The sequence below is a fragment of the Electrona antarctica genome (genome assembly GCF_951216825.1).
Source record: "Electrona antarctica genome assembly, contig: scaffold_251, whole genome shotgun sequence".
NCBI classification, from domain to species: Eukaryota; Metazoa; Chordata; class Actinopteri; order Myctophiformes; family Myctophidae; genus Electrona; species Electrona antarctica.
The window spans coordinates 71,923-85,000 of NW_027637547.1; the positions used below are offsets into that span (position 1 = coordinate 71,923).

A 13,078-nucleotide genomic window follows, 5' to 3' on the forward strand; every position below is an offset into this window, starting at 1 on the left:
TGATATCAAAACCGATCGCATCGCTCCACAGGCTGGGAGCATCGCTCCACAGGCTGGGAGCATCGCTCCACAGGCTGGGAGCATCGCTCCACAGGCTGGGAGCATCGCTCCACAGGCTGGGAGCACCGCTCCACAGGCTGGGAGCATCGCTCCACAGGCTGGGAGCATCGCTCCACAGGCTGGGAGCATCGCTCCACAGGCTGGGAGCACCGCTCCACAGGCTGGGAGCACCGCTCCACAGGCTGGGAGCACCGCTCCACAGGCTGGGAGCATCGCTCCACAGGCTGGGAGCACCGCTCCACAGGCTGGGAGCATCGCTCCACAGGCTGGGAGCATCGCTCCACAGGCTGGGAGCACCGCTCCACAGGCTGGGAGCATCGCTCCACAGGCTGGGAGCACCGCTCCACAGGCTGGGAGCATCGCTCCACAGGCTGGGAGCATCGCTCCACAGGCTGGGAGCACCGCTCCACAGGCTGGGAGCATCGCTCCACAGGCTGGGAGCACCGCTCCACAGGCTGGGAGCATCGCTCCACAGGCTGGGAGCATCGCTCCACAGGCTGGGAGCACCGCTCCACAGGCTGGGAGCACCGCTGGGAGCATCGCTCCACAGGCTGGGAGCATCGCTCCACAGGCTGGGAGCATCGCTCCACAGGCTGGGAGCACCGCTCCACAGGCTGGGAGCATCGCTCCACAGGCTGGGAGCATCGCTCCACAGGCTGGGAGCGTCTGTTGGGCAACATTCAATGTTATTTTTCGGTTGGGACGTCATCCAAAATGTCCCCCCCCCCCCCATTTTAGCCGACGAGATCGAAAATCTTAAAACGTGAATAACTCTTAATCTAAATCAATCCGTCCAGTTCTAATCAAAGATCATGTGTTAGACGGCCCACCGCGGTCCCGTCGATAGTCGCGGTAGAATTAATCATACCTCCCGCTGTTGTCGATCGAGTGTTTTAGCTACATTTAGCTGCTACATCCATATCCGGTATAACGTCTGGTCCGCTGCTATAAATCGATGGGCGCTCTGACCCCTTTTGGTGTTAGCATTATGTTATGCTTTAGCTATTGAAAAATAGCAGATCTACAAGCTCGTAGCACGCCACCGAGTGACGCGCTACGAGCTTGTAGCTCTGCTATTTTTGAAACGACTGACAGAAACATAGCTTTTTCAGAAAACTGTCAGGATGTAGAAGACATTTTTAGAATCTCATCTCAGGTCAATATGGGTTAATTAATTAACTGTATTAAAATAACTAAGGGTGTCAGCAGAGCTGCACCTTTCTGGCAGTTTTTTTCCAGGTATGAAAACTGAATGCTGCTTCCTCACGTTTATTAGTGGCTTTAGGAGTAAATACAAACTGAATGTTACTTCTAAACGTTTATATTTATTAGTGGCTTCAGGAGTAAATACAAACTGAATGTTACTTCTAAACGTTTATATTTATTAGTGGCTTCAGGAGTAAATACAAACTGAATGTTACTTCTAAACGTTTATATTTATTAGTGGCTTCAGGAGTAAATACAAACTGAATGTTACTTCTAAAGGTTTATATTTATTAGTGGCTTCAGGAGTAAATACAAACTGAATGTTACTTCTAAACGTTTATATTTATTAGTGGCGTCAGGAGTAAATACAAACTGAATGTTACTTCTAAACGTTTATATTTATTAGTGGCTTCAGGAGTAAATACAAACTGAATGTTACTTCTAAACGTTTATATTTATTAGTGGCTTCAGGAGTAAATACAAACTGAATGTTACTTCTAAACGTTTATATTTATTAGTGGCTTCAGGAGTAAATACAAACTGAATGTTACTTCTAAACGTTTATATTTATTAGTGGCTTTAGGAGTAAATACAAACTGAATGTTACTTCTAAACGTTTATATTTATTAGTGGCTTCAGGAGTAAATACAAACTGAATGTTACTTCTAAACGTTTATATTTATTAGTGGCTTTAGGAGTAAATACAAACTGAATGTTACTTCTAAACGTTTATATTTATTAGTGGCTTCAGGAGTAAATACAAACTGAATGTTACTTCTAAACGTTTATATTTATTAGTGGCTTCAGGAGTAAATACAAACTGAATGTTACTTCTAAACGTTTATATTTATTAGTGGCTTCAGGAGTAAATACAAACTGAATGTTACTTCTAAACGTTTATATTTATTAGTGGCTTCAGGAGTAAATACAAACTGAATGTTACTTCTACACGTTTATATTTATTAGTGGCTTCAGGAGTAAATACAAACTGAATGTTACTTCTAAACGTTTATATTTATTAGTGGCTTTAGGAGTAAATACAAACTGAATGTTACTTCTAAACGTTTATATTTATTAGTGGCTTCAGGAGTAAATACAAACTGAATGTTACTTCTAAACGTTTATATTTATTAGTGGCTTTAGGAGTAAATACAAACTGAATGTTACTTCTAAACGTTTATATTTATTAGTGGCTTCAGGAGTAAATACAAACTGAATGTTACTTCTAAACGTTTATATTTATTAGTGGCTTCAGGAGTAAATACAAACTGAATGTTACTTCTAAACGTTTATATTTATTAGTGGCTTTAGGAGTAAATACAAACTGAATGTTACTTCTAAACGTTTATATTTATTAGTGGCTTCAGGAGTAAATACAAACTGAATGTTACTTCTAAACGTTTATATTTATTAGTGGCTTCAGGAGTAAATACAAACTGAATGTTACTTCTAAACGTTTATATTTATTAGTGGCTTTAGGAGTAAATACAAACTGAATGTTACTTCTAAACGTTTATATTTATTAGTGGCTTCAGGAGTAAATACAAACTGAATGTTACTTCTAAACGTTTATATTTATTAGTGGCTTTAGGAGTAAATACAAACTGAATGTTACTTCTAAACGTTTATATTTATTAGTGGCTTCAGGAGTAAATACAAACTGAATGTTACTTCTAAACGTTTATATTTATTAGTGGCTTCAGGAGTAAATACAAACTGAATGTTACTTCTAAACGTTTATATTTATTAGTGGCTTTAGGAGTAAATACAAACTGAATGTTACTTCTAAACGTTTATATTTATTAGTGGCTTCAGGAGTAAATACAAACTGAATGTTACTTCTAAACGTTTATATTTATTAGTGGCTTTAGGAGTAAATACAAACTGAATGTTACTTCTAAACGTTTATATTTATTAGTGGCTTTAGGAGTAAATACAAACTGAATGTTACTTCTAAACGTTTATATTTATTAGTGGCTTTAGGAGTAAATACAAACTGAATGTTACTTCTAAACGTTTATATTTATTAGTGGCTTCAGGAGTAAATACAAACTAAATGTTACTTCTAAACGTTTATATTTATTAGTGGCTTCAGGAGTAAATACAAACTGAATGTTACTTCTAAACGTTTATATTTATTAGTGGCTTCAGGAGTAAATACAAACTGAATGTTACTTCTAAACGTTTATATTTATTAGTGGCTTCAGGAGTAAATACAAACTGAATGTTACTTCTAAACGTTTATATTTATTAGTGGCTTCAGGAGTAAATACAAACTGAATGTTACTTCTAAACGTTTATATTTATTAGTGGCTTTAGGAGTAAATACAAACTGAATGTTACTTCTAAACGTTTATATTTATTAGTGGCGTCAGGAGTAAATACAAACTGAATGTTACTTCTAAACGTTTATATTTATTAGTGGCTTCAGGAGTAAATACAAACTGAATGTTACTTCTAAACGTTTATATTTATTAGTGGCTTCAGGAGTAAATACAAACTGAATGTTACTTCTAAACGTTTATATTTATTAGTGGCTTTAGGAGTAAATACAAACTGAATGTTACTTCTAAACGTTTATATTTATTAGTGGCTTCAGGAGTAAATACAAACTGAATGTTACTTCTAAACGTTTATATTTATTAGTGGCTTCAGGAGTAAATACAAACTGAATGTTACTTCTAAACGTTTATATTTATTAGTGGCTTCAGGAGTAAATACAAACTGAATGTTACTTCTAAACGTTTATATTTATTAGTGGCTTTAGGAGTAAATACAAACTGAATGTTACTTCTAAACGTTTATATTTATTAGTGGCTTCAGGAGTAAATACAAACTGAATGTTACTTCTAAACGTTTATATTTATTAGTGGCTTCAGGAGTAAATACAAACTGAATGTTACTTCTAAACGTTTATATTTATTAGTGGCTTCAGGAGTAAATACAAACTGAATGTTACTTCTAAACGTTTATATTTATTAGTGGCTTCAGGAGTAAATACAAACTGAATGTTACTTCTAAACGTTTATATTTATTAGTGGCTTCAGGAGTAAATACAAACTGAATGTTACTTCTAAACGTTTATATTTATTAGTGGCTTCAGGAGTAAATACAAACTGAATGTTACTTCTAAACGTTTATATTTATTAGTGGCTTTAGGAGTAAATACAAACTGAATGTTACTTCTAAACGTTTATATTTATTAGTGGCGTCAGGAGTAAATACAAACTGAATGTTACTTCTAAACGTTTATATTTATTAGTGGCTTCAGGAGTAAATACAAACTGAATGTTACTTCTAAACGTTTATATTTATTAGTGGCTTCAGGAGTAAATACAAACTGAATGTTACTTCTAAACGTTTATATTTATTAGTGGCTTCAGGAGTAAATACAAACTGAATGTTACTTCTAAACGTTTATATTTATTAGTGGCTTCAGGAGTAAATACAAACTGAATGTTACTTCTAAACGTTTATATTTATTAGTGGCGTCAGGAGTAAATACAAACTGAATGTTACTTCTAAACGTTTATATTTATTAGTGGCGTCAGGAGTAAATACAAACTGAATGTTACTTCTAAACGTTTATATTTATTAGTGGCTTCAGGAGTAAATACAAACTGAATGTTACTTCTAAACGTTTATATTTATTAGTGGCTTTAGGAGTAAATACAAACTGAATGTTACTTCTAAACGTTTATATTTATTAGTGGCGTCAGGAGTAAATACAAACTGAATGTTACTTCTAAACGTTTATATTTATTAGTGGCTTCAGGAGTAAATACAAACTGAATGTTACTTCTAAACGTTTATATTTATTAGTGGCTTCAGGAGTAAATACAAACTGAATGTTACTTCTAAACGTTTATATTTATTAGTGGCGTCAGGAGTAAATACAAACTGAATGTTACTTCTAAACGTTTATATTTATTAGTGGCTTCAGGAGTAAATACAAACTGAATGTTACTTCTAAACGTTTATATTTATTAGTGGCTTCAGGAGTAAATACAAACTGAATGTTACTTCTACACGTTTATATTTATTAGTGGCTTCAGGAGTAAATACAAACTGAATGTTACTTCTAAACGTTTATATTTATTAGTGGCGTCAGGAGTAAATACAAACTGAATGTTACTTCTAAACGTTTATATTTATTAGTGGCGTCAGGAGTAAATACAAACTGAATGTTACTTCTACACGTTTATATTTATTAGTGGCTTTAGGAGTAAATACAAACTGAATGTTACTTCTAAACGTTTATATTTATTAGTGGCTTCAGGAGTAAATACAAACTGAATGTTACTTCTAAACGTTTATATTTATTAGTGGCTTCAGGAGTAAATACAAACTGAATGTTACTTCTACACGTTTATATTTATTAGTGGCTTCAGGAGTAAATACAAACTGAATGTTACTTCTAAACGTTTATATTTATTAGTGGCGTCAGGAGTAAATACAAACTGAATGTTACTTCTAAACGTTTATATTTATTAGTGGCGTCAGGAGTAAATACAAACTGAATGTTACTTCTACACGTTTATATTTATTAGTGGCTTTAGGAGTAAATACAAACTGAATGTTACTTCTAAACGTTTATATTTATTAGTGGCTTTAGGAGTAAATACAAACTGAATGTTACTTCTAAACGTTTATATTTATTAGTGGCTTCAGGAGTAAATACAAACTGAATGTTACTTCTAAACGTTTATATTTATTAGTGGCTTTAGGAGTAAATACAAACTGAATGTTACTTCTAAACGTTTATATTTATTAGTGGCTTCAGGAGTAAATACAAACTGAATGTTACTTCTAAACGTTTATATTTATTAGTGGCTTTAGGAGTAAATACAAACTGAATGTTACTTCTAAACGTTTATATTTATTAGTGGCTTCAGGAGTAAATACAAACTGAATGTTACTTCTAAACGTTTATATTTATTAGTGGCTTCAGGAGTAAATACAAACTGAATGTTACTTCTAAACGTTTATATTTATTAGTGGCGTCAGGAGTAAATACAAACTGAATGTTACTTCTAAACGTTTATATTTATTAGTGGCTTCAAAAGTAAATACAAACTGAATGTTACTTCTAAACGTTTATATTTATTAGTGGCTTCAGGAGTAAATACAAACTGAATGTTACTTCTAAACGTTTATATTTATTAGTGGCTTCAGGAGTAAATACAAACTGAATGTTACTTCTAAACGTTTATATTTATTAGTGGCTTTAGGAGTAAATACAAACTGAATGTTACTTCTAAACGTTTATATTTATTAGTGGCTTCAGGAGTAAATACAAACTGAATGTTACTTCTAAACGTTTATATTTATTAGTGGCTTCAGGAGTAAATACAAACTGAATGTTACTTCTAAACGTTTATATTTATTAGTGGCTTCAGGAGTAAATACAAACTGAATGTTACTTCTAAACGTTTATATTTATTAGTGGCTTTAGGAGTAAATACAAACTGAATGTTACTTCTAAACGTTTATATTTATTAGTGGCTTTAGGAGTAAATACAAACTGAATGTTACTTCTAAACGTTTATATTTATTAGTGGCTTCAGGAGTAAATACAAACTAAATGTTACTTCTAAACGTTTATATTTATTAGTGGCTTCAGGAGTAAATACAAACTGAATGTTACTTCTAAACGTTTATATTTATTAGTGGCTTCAGGAGTAAATACAAACTGAATGTTACTTCTAAACGTTTATATTTATTAGTGGCTTCAGGAGTAAATACAAACTGAATGTTACTTCTAAACGTTTATATTTATTAGTGGCTTCAGGAGTAAATACAAACTGAATGTTACTTCTAAACGTTTATATTTATTAGTGGCTTCAGGAGTAAATACAAACTGAATGTTACTTCTAAACGTTTATATTTATTAGTGGCTTCAGGAGTAAATACAAACTGAATGTTACTTATATATATATATATATATATATATATATAATATAATATATATATATATATATATATATATATATATATAGCACTTCTTAGACTTATATAGCATTTGAAACAGACTTATAGCATGTCATGTAGACAGCACAATAAGTGCATTGTATGTAGTCCTAGCACTTCATAGTATATATGTACAGCATAGTATAGCATATATGTATAGTTTATATGTATAGTGTCATTATATAGATATGTTCTAGTTATAGTTTATATGTATAGTGTCATTATATAGATATGTTCTAGTCACGGTCTTAGCTTACGCATGTTTCGCGATAAATGCATTTTTTTACATATGTGATGTATTCCCATGCTTTTTGTTCTTGCCTATTGTAAGTCGCTCTGGATTAAGAGCGTCTGCTAAATGCCTAAATTGTAAATTGTAAATTGTACTTCTAAACGTTTATATTTATTAGTGGCTTTAGGAGTAAATACAAACTGAATGTTACTTCTAAACGTTTATATTTATTAGTGGCTTCAGGAGTAAATACAAACTGAATGTTACTTCTAAACGTTTATATTTATTAGTGGCTTTAGGAGTAAATACAAACTAAATGTTACTTCTAAACGTTTATATTTATTAGTGGCTTCAGGAGTAAATACAAACTGAATGTTACTTCTAAACGTTTATATTTATTAGTGGCTTCAGGAGTAAATACAAACTGAATGTTACTTCTAAACGTTTATATTTATTAGTGGCTTCAGGAGTAAATACAAACTGAATGTTACTTCTACACGTTTATATTTATTAGTGGCTTCAGGAGTAAATACAAACTGAATGTTACTTCTAAAGGTTTATATTTATTAGTGGCTTTAGGAGTAAATACAAACTAAATGTTACTTCTAAACGTTTATATTTATTAGTGGCTTCAGGAGTAAATACAAACTAAATGTTGCTTCTAAACGTTTATATTTATTAGTGGCTTCAGGAGTAAATACAAACTGAATGTTACTTCTAAACGTTTATATTTATTAGTGGCTTCAGGAGTAAATACAAACTGAATGTTACTTCTAAACGTTTATATTTATTAGTGGCTTTAGGAGTAAATACAAACTGAATGTTACTTCTAAACGTTTATATTTATTAGTGGCGTCAGGAGTAAATACAAACTGAATGTTACTTCTAAACGTTTATATTTATTAGTGGCGTCAGGAGTAAATACAAACTGAATGTTACTTCTAAACGTTTATATTTATTAGTGGCGTCAGGAGTAAATACAAACTGAATGTTACTTCTAAAGGTTTATATTTATTAGTGGCTTTAGGAGTAAATACAAACTGAATGTTACTTCTAAACGTTTATATTTATTAGTGGCTTTAGGAGTAAATACAAACTAAATGTTGCTTCTAAACGTTTATATTTATTAGTGGCTTCAGGAGTAAATACAAACTGAATGTTACTTCTAAACGTTTATATTTATTAGTGGCTTTAGGAGTAAATACAAACTGAATGTTACTTCTAAACGTTTATATTTATTAGTGGCTTCAGGAGTAAATACAAACTGAATGTTACTTCTAAACGTTTATATTTATTAGTGGCTTTAGGAGTAAATACAAACTGAATGTTACTTCTAAACGTTTATATTTATTAGTGGCTTTAGGAGTAAATACAAACTGAATGTTACTTCTAAACATTTATATTTATTAGTGGCTTTAGGAGTAAATGCAAACTAAATGTTACTTCTAAACGTTTATATTTATTAGTGGCTTTAGCAGTAAATACAAACTGAATTCTGCTTCTCTTCTCTTGTGTCGTGTGGTGTTCCAGGACAGGACGCGTCCTGGTTTATGTCCCCCTAGAACAGGACGCGTCCTGGTCTATGTCCCCCTAGAACAGGACGCGTCCTGGTCTATGTCCCCCTAGAACAGGACGGGTCCTGGTCTATGTCCCCCTAGGACAGGACGGGTCCTGGTCTATGTCCCCCTAGGACAGGACGGGTCCTGGTCTATGTCCCCCTAGGACAGGACGCGTCCTGGTCTATGTCCCCCTAGAACAGGACGGTTTCTGGTCTATGTCCCCCTAGGACAGGACGGGTCCTGGTCTATGTCCCCCTAAAACAGGACGGGTCCTGGTCTATGTCCCCCTAGGACATAGACCAGGACGGGTCCTGGTCTATGTCCCCCTAGGACAGGACGCGTCCTGGTCTATGTCCCCCTAGTACAGGACGGGTCCTGGTCTATGTCCCCCTAGTACAGGACAGGACGGGTCCTGGTCTATGTCCCCCTAGTACAGGACAGGACGCGTCCTGGTCTATGTCCCCCTAGTACAGGACAGGTCCTGGTCTATGTCCCCCTAGGACAGGACGGGTCCTGGTCTATGTCCCCCTAGGACAGGACGGGTCCTGGTCTATGTCCCCCTAGTACAGGACAGGACGGGTCCTGGTCTATGTCCCCCTAGTACAGGACAGGACGGGTCCTGGTCTATGTCCCCCTAGTACAGGACAGGACGGGTCCTGGTCTATGTCCCCCTAGGACAGGACGGGTCCTGGTCTATGTCCCCCTAATACAGGACAGGACGGGTCCTGGTCTATGTCCCCCTAGTACAGGACGGGTCCTGGTCTATGTCCCCCTAGTACAGGACGGGTCCTGGTCTATGTCCCCCTAGTACAGGACGGGTCCTGGTCTATGTCCCCCTAGGACAGGACGGGTCCTGGTCTATGTCCCCCTAGAACAGGACGCGTCCTGGTCTATGTTCCCCTAGTACAGGACGGGTCCTGGTCTATGTCCCCCTAGTACAGGACGGGTCCTGGTCTATGTCCCCCTAGGACAGGACGGGTCCTGGTCTATGTCCCCCTAGTACAGGACGGGTCCTGGTCTATGTCCCCCTAGGACAGGACAGGACGCGTCCTGGTCTATGTCCCCCTAGTACAGGACAGGACGCGTCCTGGTCTATGTCCCCCTAGTACAGGACGGGTCCTGGTCTATGTCCCCCTAGGACAGGACGGGTCCTGGTCTATGTCCCCCTAGTACAGGACAGGACGGGTCCTGGTCTATGTCCCCCTAGAACAGGACGCGTCCTGGTCTATGTCCCCCTAGTACAGGACGGGTCCTGGTCTATGTCCCCCTAGTACAGGACGGGTCCTGGTCTATGTCCCCCTAGGACAGGACGGGTCCTGGTCTATGTCCCCCTAGTACAGGACGGGTCCTGGTCTATGTCCCCCTAGGACAGGACAGGACGCGTCCTGGTCTATGTCCCCCTAGTACAGGACGGGTCCTGGTCTATGTCCCCCTAGTACAGGACGGGTCCTGGTCTATGTCCCCCTAGGACAGGACGGGTCCTGGTCTATGTCCCCCTAGGACAGGACGGGTCCTGGTCTATGTCCCCCTAGTACAGGACAGGACGGGTCCTGGTCTATGTCCCCCTAGTACAGGACGGGTCCTGGTCTATGTCCCCCTAATACAGGACAGGACGGGTCCTGGTCTATGTCCCCCTAGTACAGGACAGGACGGGTCCTGGTCTATGTCCCCCTAGTACAGGACGGGTCCTGGTCTATGTCCCCCTAGTACAGGACGGGTCCTGGTCTATGTCCCCCTAGGACAGGACGGGTCCTGGTCTATGTCCCCCTAGAACAGGACGCGTCCTGGTCTATGTCCCCCTAGTACAGGACGGGTCCTGGTCTATGTCCCCCTAGTACAGGACGGGTCCTGGTCTATGTCCCCCTAGAACAGGACGCGTCCTGGTCTATGTCCCCCTAGTACAGGACGGGTCCTGGTCTATGTCCCCCTAGGACAGGACAGGACGCGTCCTGGTCTATGTCCCCCTAGTACAGGACAGGACGCGTCCTGGTCTATGTCCCCCTAGGACAGGACGGGTCCTGGTCTATGTCCCCCTAGTACAGGACAGGACGGGTCCTGGTCTATGTCCCCCTAGTACAGGACGGGTCCTGGTCTATGTCCCCCTAGGACAGGACAGGACGCGTCCTGGTCTATGTCCCCCTAGTACAGGACAGGACGGGTCCTGGTCTATGTCCCCCTAGTACAGGACGGGTCCTGGTCTATGTCCCCCTAGGACAGGACGGGTCCTGGTCTATGTCCCCCTAGTACAGGACAGGACGGGTCCTGGTCTATGTCCCCCTAGTACAGGACGGGTCCTGGTCTATGTCCCCCTAGAACAGGACGGGTCCTGGTCTATGTCCCCCTAGTACAGGACGGGTCCTGGTCTATGTCCCCCTAGTACAGGACGGGTCCTGGTCTATGTCCCCCTAGGACAGGACGGGTCCTGGTCTATGTCCCCCTAGTACAGGACGGGTCCTGGTCTATGTCCCCCTAGGACAGGACAGGACGTGTCCTGGTCTATGTCCCCCTAGTACAGGACAGGACGGGTCCTGGTCTATGTCCCCCTAGTACAGGACGGGTCCTGGTCTATGTCCCCCTAGGACAGGACGGGTCCTGGTCTATGTCCCCCTAGTACAGGACAGGACGGGTCCTGGTCTATGTCCCCCTAGTACAGGACGCGTCCTGGTCTATGTCCCCCTAGAACAGGACGGGTCCTGGTCTATGTCCCCCTAGTACAGGACGGGTCCTGGTCTATGTCCCCCTAGTACAGGACGGGTCCTGGTCTATGTCCCCCTAGGACAGGACGGGTCCTGGTCTATGTCCCCCTAGTACAGGACGGGTCCTGGTCTATGTCCCCCTAGAACAGGACGGGTCCTGGTCTATGTCCCCCTAGTACAGGACGGGTCCTGGTCTATGTCCCCCTAGTACAGGACAGGACGGGTCCTGGTCTATGTCCCCCTAGAACAGGACGCGTCCTGGTCTATGTCCCCCTAGAACAGGACGCGTCCTGGTCTATGTCCCCCTAGGACAGGACGCGTCCTGGTCTATGTCCCCCTAGTACAGGACGCCTGCTTCCAGTCTAATATATTATGTATCCTAAGGCAGACCTAAGTGCGATCGCTGTGTCCAGACACATGCACATCACACACACATCTATTGGTCTTGTCCCCGGCTACACACACACACACACACACACACACACACACACACACACGTACGTATTGGCCTTGTCCAGCTACAGCGATGCTGGTCACCTGTGTTTGTCACACTGTCAGACGGGCTATAGATGGCGCTACAACCCTGTCCATTGATCGCTATATTCAGCACACGTCAAAGCCCTTACAGTACACCAATCAGAAGTTAGAGATTATTGCCTTTGCAACACTGTTAGCTAGAAGAAGAATATGACTGTCTTGGAGCAACACTGTTAGCTAGAAGAAGAATATTACTGTCTTTAGCAACACTGTTAGCTAGAAGAAGAATATTACTGTCTTGGAGCAACACTGTTAGCTAGAAGAAGAATATTACTGTCTTGGAGCAACACTGTTAGCTAGAAGAAGAATATTACTGTCTTGGAGCAACACTGTTAGCTAGAAGAAGAATATTACTGTCTTGGAGCAACACTGTTAGCTAGAAGAAGAATACAAGTAAGACGCGCGAACGCGGGAAGCGAACGCAGCTCGTAAATTGCAAAAACAACAATTAGAATAAATTACGTAATTTAAGGTTTTTTTTAAGTTATCTTTTTTGTGTTTTTTAAGATTTTTTTTTAAGTTAAGTTTTTTTTTAAGTTAAGTTCTTTTTTAAGTTTTTCCTTTTAAAGTTTTTCCTTTTTAAGTTATTTTTTTAAGTTAAGTTTTTTTTTAAGTTAAGTTTTGTGTGTGTGCGTGTGTGTGTGTGTGTGTGTGTGTGTGTGCGTGCGTGCATGTGTGTGTTTGTGTGTGATACAGCTGCGCCCTCTGGTGGTGGGCGGGTGGTGTTACAGCGTGACAGACACACACACACAGACAGACAGACATGATCTGCTGGGTCTCATAGTAAATGCTCACTGCGTTCACAATCACTGCGTTCG

The 13,078-nt window shown here is 39.5% G+C and overlaps 1 protein-coding gene across 4 annotated transcripts in view; it reads left to right on the forward strand.

Moving 5' to 3' along the window:
* The window catches only part of brcc3 (BRCA1/BRCA2-containing complex, subunit 3), a 33,153-nt gene that overhangs the window by 18,655 nt on the left and 1,420 nt on the right, over positions 1–13,078 (forward strand). The window lies entirely within an intron of this gene.